We start from the raw sequence: 9,041 nt of genomic DNA on the forward strand, positions 1-9,041 counted from the left end.
GAATCAATGGAGTGGCGTCGTAAGGAGGAAGCACCTCCAAGAAAATTCAGAGTCTGCCAGTCAACAAAGAAGGCGATGGCCACGATCTTTTGGGATTGTGAAGGAATTCTTTTGATAGATTTGAAAGAAGCTAATACCACTGTCAATGGTAAATATTAAGCAGCATTATTACATAAATTGCGGGACTGCATACGTGTAAAACGTGGAGGAAAACTGACCAGAGTCGTGCGTCTTTTGCACGATAATGCACCTGTACTGCTGCCATTTTCAAGTGTGGGTTCCAACAGATAGATCATCCTGCCTATAGTCCAGATATGGCCTCCAGCGACTATTATTTGTTTGAATATTTGAAAAAGGATTTACGTGGACTGCGGTTTAAGGACGAAGTTGAGTTAAAAGAGGCTTTTTTAGCTCATTTTACAGACACACCAAAAGAATATATTTTTAAAGGGATTGAGTTGTTAATAAAGAGCTGCGATAAGTGTGTTAAAGTTAAGGGGGATGATACTCCACTTTGTTTCTTTCATATTCAGGCAGGGAATTTTTCGCGCTGTCCTCGAGAAGAACAATTTTATTGTAGTTTACACTACAACCGCTTGTCGCTAGCTTACCCAATGACACGTATTAAGAGACTCAGATTTCCTATCTTCGTGTCATTGAATTCAGCGCAAATTTTATTTCCCGTAACGCGATCTTCGTAGTTATGTAAAAGATAATAAGCCGGTTAAACTGCTTAGATTCAACTGTTATTCAAAGCGAAGTGTTACTTTCGGAAATATTTTAGTTATTGACGATTATCAGAGATTTGATGTGAAGAGATCTCTAGAGTTTTTTTTTACATTTGATGATAGTTTGATGTTAGTGTATGGTACAATTTAGCTTCTCATTCTTAAACACTCTATCGATGGTACCTATAAGAACCAACGTTGCAGCTAGAGTCGTTGTAGTTCACTCAGAAATTGACAAAAAAAAGTATATGTCATAGGCCACTTCCTGACAATAGGGAACAACGTAAAACAAAATAAATAAGAACCAAAACTTTCACGAAATTATATATTATGACATGACAATTGTTTCGACAACACCGTGTCTTTATCAAATGTAATATCTACAAACTACCTGCTACTATATATACCGAAAAATGACAATCAAACCTTAATTAAGGTTGTGAGAATTTAAGTTCCATAAAGGAGAGGTATTCAAATCTAATTCATCGTTAAGCAATACATTTGATCGTCTCATTTTGTCAATCTCCGTGGCTTCCAATAAATTCTAATTTTCTAGTCCTTGTGGCTGTATGTAAAATATCAAAATTGACGTCAAAAATGTGTTTTTCTGTGTTTAAATGTGTAGCATGATTAGAATCTAGACAATTGTTTTTAAACGCTCTTATATGTTCGTTAATGCGTTTCTTGAAGGATCTACCTGTTTGTCCAATGTCCAATGGGAGATCGATTTAATTAATTAATTAATTAATTATTAATTAATTATTAAGCATATTACATATACATTACGTTACTAACAAAATCAGATCCTGAATCAGATTCAAACAAGCATGACATAACATGATCCAACATAAACTTCCCTCTGGCCATTATTGTTTTGAATAATCTGTTAAATTTTTTTTTTAAATAAATTTCAGACCCTTTATTGAAGCAATTTTTATTAAATTTTTAATTAAACAACTCTAAACACTAATTCCTTTTATTAATTAAGTGCTAAGTTCACGCGTCTATAAACAAAATAACAACCTCTGCGAGAAATCCCGCAAGTTCATATTTTGGCGCCTAAAATTTAGTTCACGCTTCGACCGCGTTGGCAGCACAGTGGCATTAGTTTGTTTCTATTGCGCACGATCTTCTATCTGAGTGGCTTTCGAATTTTTTAGTAGTTTAAGTTAATTATTCGGTTTTTTTTTTCGTAAAACGCACATTGTCTTCAAATTTGAGATGTATGGCGACCGGTCTAGTTCGTATTTAGTACGAACGGGTTTTGAGGGGCGGCAAACCCGACAGATGGTGCTAGACGGGCGAAGAATTTGGGCGCTGAAATTCCAATAGTAACAATTTCAAGAAGCAACAGTGCGCGCTGGCACACTTTCGTCGGTTGTTTGTTGGCCGGAACAGGTTTTGCGGAATCCGGGGGTCCTATTTAGACGGAGTCTCGTTCGTCAATTAGTCATGATTTCGGCGAGGCGGGCAAGGTCGTCTTTTAGATGCCCCGTCAAACTAACCAAAAGCTTCTTAATTTCCGGCACAGACCACAGAAAAGATATCTGTCGGATTCTCTAGTTTTCGAAAATTATTTAGAGTAAATTGATAGAAAGAACCTTGGAAGAGAATATTTAGTAGATATTAAAATTAGTATATAAAATAATTAAATATTACAGAACACATATGCGTTTGTTATTTTTCAAGTGCATTTCATTTTCTTGGTTTGTTTTGATTCATTTTGGTTGGTGTCAGTGAATATTCGCTATTTCTTTGTTGAAATATAGACGGGAATCTCAACAAAAAGGCTGACCAAAGCCGAAATAAAAAACCGTCAAGGGTAGCATTTTCACCAATCAAAATCACGCGTGCCGTGCCCATCCACGGACCATGGACGAACTCTTCTTCTTTTTGTCGTGTAGCCTTTCGCATTAAACTGTCAAACCGAATTAACCGAAACGAAGAAGGGAAAGCGTGAAAAATCAGTCAAATTAGCGACGCGCGATTATTGAATTGAAACGCTTTTTTCTCTCTCGTTTCTGCGTTAATAAAATGATTACGCGGCTGTAAGTAGGTACTTAGGGCGGACAGATGCGCTCCATATACGGACGCGGGTCGTTCCTGGAGGACACAAAGGGGGCCTCGATAAACAATTTCGAGTAGCGCAATATCTTCTAAATTATAATTTTACATTCTCAAATGCCAACGGCGCCGTCCGATCAGAAAATCGGGTCAGCGGATCAAAGCCGATCGCGAGCGGCGTCACAATTATTTTTTACGACTGCCGTGACGCGATATACGGGGTGTTTCGGAACATGATGCCGATGCGGTGTTAAACTGTCACGAAAAAATCGTTGTCGTGGCGTAACTTTAATGCCCAAGCAGCGACGCGCCCTCTAGCGGTTATTTTTTTTGTGCCGTGCTTTGAAACAAAACAAAATGTAGGTAAATAAAAAGAACCTAAATGTAGGATTAGCATCCAACAACACTAACAACTTTCTGAGATGTCAGCCATCTTAATCTCACTACAATTATACAGGACGTCCAAATAGTATGTCAAAGTAATATATCTCGTTTATTATATGTTTTAGGAAAAAATATTAAATACAAAAGTTATAGATAAGACTAAAACAAACTATTTAAAAATTGTTTCAAATTTACAGGGTGATTCCTAAATATGTGCGAAATCAAACTTATATTTTTTTTAATGGAACGTCCTGTACGAGTAACATTGATTTCCAATAATATTTTTAACCCTGTATAATACACTAAAATTTAAACTCTCTCTCGACACAGTTTACAATACTGTTCAAAACCAAACTATCCCATCTTTTATAAATTATAAATAAACTGATCAAATCTATACTCCCTGCATATAATCCAAAAAATGCTCGAAAAACATTTTTTTTATGAAACTATTTAGTAAGTGACGTCATTGCGTCTAGAGTGAGCGCTGAGGAAATAAATTATTTAAGTAGTTCGTAACTTGATGGGCACGGCGTGCAGGATGGGCATGAAGGAGTCACATTCTATGCCTCACTGCGTTTGGAATAGTTCTTAACACGTTTTGCCACTTCTGCTCTAACAAGTATAAATAAAAATGAAGTCGTACAATGTCATTTTCTATTATACCACCCCAAACTCTTAAGGACCACTAAAGACACTAAGAGACAAGATCTGAAAACACTATTTATGGTTGAATAATGTTTTGGAAAGAAAGGAAACATTTTTTTCACAAAATTAAAAATTTAACTATTTCATAGTTTGTCACTTTTTGGAGTTTTGTTCGTAAAAAGGTGTATACTTTAAAAAATACTAGGTTTAAGTATAGGAAACGCCCAATAAATTTTAAATTAAGTATAATATACAGGGTGTTCCATTAAAAAATATAAGTTTGGTTTTCCACATATTTATGTATCACCCTGTATTTTTAAAATTATTTTAAATTGTTTCTTTTAGTCTTATCTATAAATTTTGTATTTAAGTTTTTTTTAAATAAATTACACACTTGTTTTTGAGATATTGCCACGAAATTATTGACATTTTCACATAATTTTGTAGAGTACTCCGACTGACAATTAAACATCATCATCCTTATATTTGACACAATTGACACAATTTGACATCCAGAAGAAGTGATATTAATTTGTAAGTTGGAACAAAATAAAATATACAGGATGTTCAATTTAAAAATATAAAATAGGGTGATATCGCAGAAAATTGTTAGTGTTTCGTTTTACATGGAAAAACTTGACTTCTAACCTTAAATTTTGGTAGTTTACCTATATTATGATCCAAAGCCTACTGCCCTTTTTTTGAAATAGTAAAATATTAAAATTGCCTTTCCAAAAAAATATTTTTTTAAGTTCATTTCAATGACTCACGCATATACAGAGTATCCCATGCAAAAAAAAAACATTTTTTCAGTTGATAACTAGCAAACCATTACTTTAAAAATTATATTTAAACCAATTAATTCCGCCAAATTATTATCGATTTCTCAACACTGAAAGAAAGAAAAGCCTTTGAAAACAAACTGTCTGCCTGACGTAAATGGAAAGCAGTTCGCAGGGCCAATGTAGTTTTTTTGTGGAAAAAAATGTTTCCTGGTTTGACAAAGATATTTTTATAGAAAGCAAAATAGCCTCAAAATCAAAAAAATTTAGTGACGTATTTTCTAAACCAAAGCCTTGGCATTTTTATGTCGGAGGAAATTAAACAGCATGCAGTGGAAAACTATTAGGGATGTTTATCACTATTTCACCGTGTAGATGGATTTGTAAAAATGATTTTGTCCACCTTCTGACTGAAATACAATATGCAACATCAAATCAAATTATCCAAAACAACCCAAAATTATTATTTGTTTAATATGCTTATAGATGTTATGATTTTGCTTTCTGCAATCTTAATGGTCTTGTTTTCGAACGTTTGCCGCAAAAAAGAACCGCGGAAAGCAAACAACTCGCTAGATCGAGTAGGTCGTGAAAAATTCGCGCTGTAAACAGAGCTATTAACCACATATTTAAAACGACTAAATGTATGATACAGGGTGTGCGCTAATTATTTACGTACTACTATTCAGTAATATTGGCGCGTTCGGGTTCATCTTTTCAACTGACTGACTAATCGAGCGGCTAGTCAGTCAGTTAAGCTACGGTCTACTTGGAAGTGCGATTTACGAAAGAAAGTCATTATTAACTTTACCATAAAAAATACTTATTAATTTTTATTAAACTAACAAGTATAAAGAAAAATGAGGTAAAACACTTTGAAATGGATGGGAAGAAAATTCACGACATTGCAGTGCAAAAAATATGAAAGTTGACCAGGTCACGACAGACTTGGTTTGTACCTAGAAATAATAAAATGTGCCTATGGGTTTTGTATGTTAATTTTATAACTTATCTCTTCACTTTGTAAAATATACATCAACTATATTTCATTCAATTATATTCAATTCTATACTAAGAGGTTACGACCAAAGCATTTTGGTTGCAGTGGTGCGCGTATAGGCAGTGAGGTATGAAATATTGATTTGATGTGCTTTTGGTGGGAACTATGTTATTATCATAAATCTACTCGCAATAACATCCTGTTCTAGTGACAAACCAAAAAATAATAAGTTGATTGTCAGGCTTAAATATTTCGAAAACTTGCAAAGCTGGAACGATAAAATTCAATACCTGGGAGAATTTAACAGCACAGCACATGTTTGAATTATGCACATTTGAATATTAGGAATCCTTGACGAAGAAAGGTAGAAGGAGAAATTTAAAGTCCTACTTGTAAAATGGCAATTTTATTTGAAAATTATTGAGACACAACAAAGTAAACATGTTTGGTGATTATTTGCAACCATATATAGCCTTACTACGTTAAAAATTGATACGCCCCCACGTATTTAAATTTAATGGGAACTGGACGTACTCTGAGAAAGTACTGCTGTAAAACTGCTATAAAGCAGTTAAATGATAGCCATGCACGGCTGAACAAGACCAGTATGATGCACAGGTCAGTTGAATCCCAGAGTTTATTCTAACACGTGCCTGCCCAGAAATTCTCATCCATACAGGACAGCTCAGCAAATATCATGTATGACGAAGTGAGAACATGTATTCACCGGGCAAACAACAGTCCAGAACCGAAGCTAAGCCTGCACCATAGTGCAACAACACCTTGGAAGAGAAAAGAAAGCTCCGAATGAATTCTGAGAAAAGAAGATAAATAGGAAGATATTAAAAATCACGAATGGAAACTTCTAAAAAAGAATAATGACTCGGCATGTTTGACTGTTGATTAAAGGTAGACAACCATTTTAAATTAACGAAATTTAAACCTATGAGGCTCCGGAAATTAAGGCATAGGAAATACAATGCTCGGATGGATATGAATACTGGAAAGGCTCCTTCTTCGAAACTCATGGAGAAGCTTTCCAAAAATTTCACCAACATTGTAAAAACTGTAACGAGTTGTATGGTCGAGTTCTCAAAAACCGAATAGAAGATTCAGAAGAGCAAAAATCTTATTGAATATAGGGTAGAGAACGATTGACTTTCGTGGATTTCCAGAAAGCTTACGACACGGTGTCACTAACTAAGTTGTGGTCAGCGATGAACCAAAATTTGATAAGAAATATAAACACGCAAGGTCACAAAATTTCCGAAAGATTCCCGACAACAAACGGTCTAAAACAAGGTTGTTCAGTTGCTCCTCTAGCGATAAGGAAGGACATTTCATGTCAACTGGGTCAAAGGTGATTTCTCAGCTTAATTCCCTATTGTGAGAAAGAAAAGAAATAGAAACGTATGACTCAGAAACCTGGTAATTAAGCAGGAGAGACAGAGAGAGAGTACTGCTTGCTCTGGAGAGAGCAGAAGAACATCCAAACTGGACCATGTTAGAAATGAAACATTAAGACGATCCATGGAAGTGAATGGAAGTATAATAGTGGATTCCTTAGGAAGAAGCCTGGTGGATCTCTCTTTCTTAGTGAGTTTTGTGTGTTTTTATTGGAAGAATGTCAATTCGATGTCTATATGTCTCAATTTCCAAGATGAGCCACTTTCAATATGCTTACCGTCGCAGATTCGGATTCGAAGGGTCTATGACGTCATACCGATCTCAAAATTCCGCACGCCGAACTTCCGTATCGCGCCGGGACCCCGAACACGCGCGGGACGGCCGAAAACAACAACAACAAAAAAAAAAGAAACGACGAAGATTTTTCGGAATAAAAGTCTCGGCGGCCGCGCTCGCTGCTACTGATGAAGAATGCAACCGTTCTTTTCCTCGATGAGCGTAATTGCGACCGAGGAGCATATGGCACGACGCGAGAACATATGCTCGACCCGCGTATTGCGTCATTTTCTTCTCCGAGTGACGTTAGTGCGACGTTCCCAACGAATCCAAACACATTTACTTCAATAAAGTAAAAAAAAAATGTTTCTTTTGTCCTTACTTAACCCTGCTGTTTTTATGATTTCAAAATAAATAAGAACTAAAAGTTCAGATTTCAGTCTTTTGATAAAGACAGGGTGTTGTCGAAACAATTGTCATGTCATAATATATAAGGTTGTTCGGAAAGTCATTTCGTTTTTTCCCGTCAGAGGACTTAATTACGTTTTTTCGAAACCAACTTCACACTTAAGCCGCATAACCATTATATGTCTTGAAAGCTGATATTGCAAGGCTTGTGTGTGAAAAAGTTCTATTAATTCTACGCAGTAGTTTTTGGTTGGTGCCCTTTTAAATATGGAGAGCAATAAGCAGCATTTTCGTCATATTTTACTTTTTTACTTCAGAAAAGGTAAAAATGCTGTCCAAGCGAGAAAAAAATTGACGGATGTGTATGGAGAAGGCGTGTTAACAGTACGCCAGTGCCAGAACTGGTTTGCAAAATTTCGATCTGGCAATTTTGATGTCGAAGGAAGGCCGGTCGAAGCTGACAAAGATGCGATAAAGGTATTAGTTGATGCAAATCGGCGAATAACCACACGAGAGATCGGTGAGAGATTAAATTTGTCGAATTCGACTGTTTATGGCCATTTGAAAGGCATGGGCTTATCCTCGAAGCTCGATGTATGGGTGCCCCATGTCCTTATGGAGCGAAATTTGTGTCGTCGCGTTGACGTGTGTGATTCGCTCCTCAAACGTCAAGAAAATGATCCATTTTTGAAGCGGATTATTACTGGGGACGAAAAATGGGTTGTATACAACAATGTTAAACGCAAGAGGTCATGGAGCAGAAAAGATGAACCGGCTCAAAGCGTGTCAAAAGCCAACATTCACCAAAAAAAGGTGATGCTCTCCGTTTGGTGGGATGTCAAAGGAATCGTTTTTTTTGAGCTTTTGCCGGACAATACAACGATTAATTCAGAAGTCTATTGTCATCAACTGGACAAATTGAATGATTTACTTAAAGAGAAGAGGCCCGAATTAATCAACAGGAAGGGTGTAGTGTTCCAGTGCGAGACCTCACACAAGTTTGGTCACTCGCCAAAAACTTTTACAGCTTGAATGGGACGTACTGCAACATCCACCATATTCTCCAGATCTGGCGCCTTCCGACTACTATTTGTTCCGGTGCCTGCAAAATTTTTTGGATGGCAAAACCTTTACCTCAAATGAAGATGTCAAAAACCACCTGAACCAGTTTTTGGCCAGCAAGGACCAAAACTTTTATGAGAGGGGAATTATGTTACTGCCAGAAAGATGGCAAAAGGTGTTGGACCAGAATGGCCAATATATAATTTAATAAAATATTTATTCATTATACGAAAACTGTCTTTCATGTTCCCCAAAAAAAAACGAAATGACTTTCCGAACAAC

Source organism: Cylas formicarius, unplaced genomic scaffold (assembly GCF_029955315.1).
Source record: "Cylas formicarius isolate icCylForm1 unplaced genomic scaffold, icCylForm1.1 PGA_scaffold_9__14_contigs__length_23061073, whole genome shotgun sequence".
Classification (NCBI taxonomy): domain Eukaryota; kingdom Metazoa; phylum Arthropoda; class Insecta; order Coleoptera; family Brentidae; genus Cylas; species Cylas formicarius.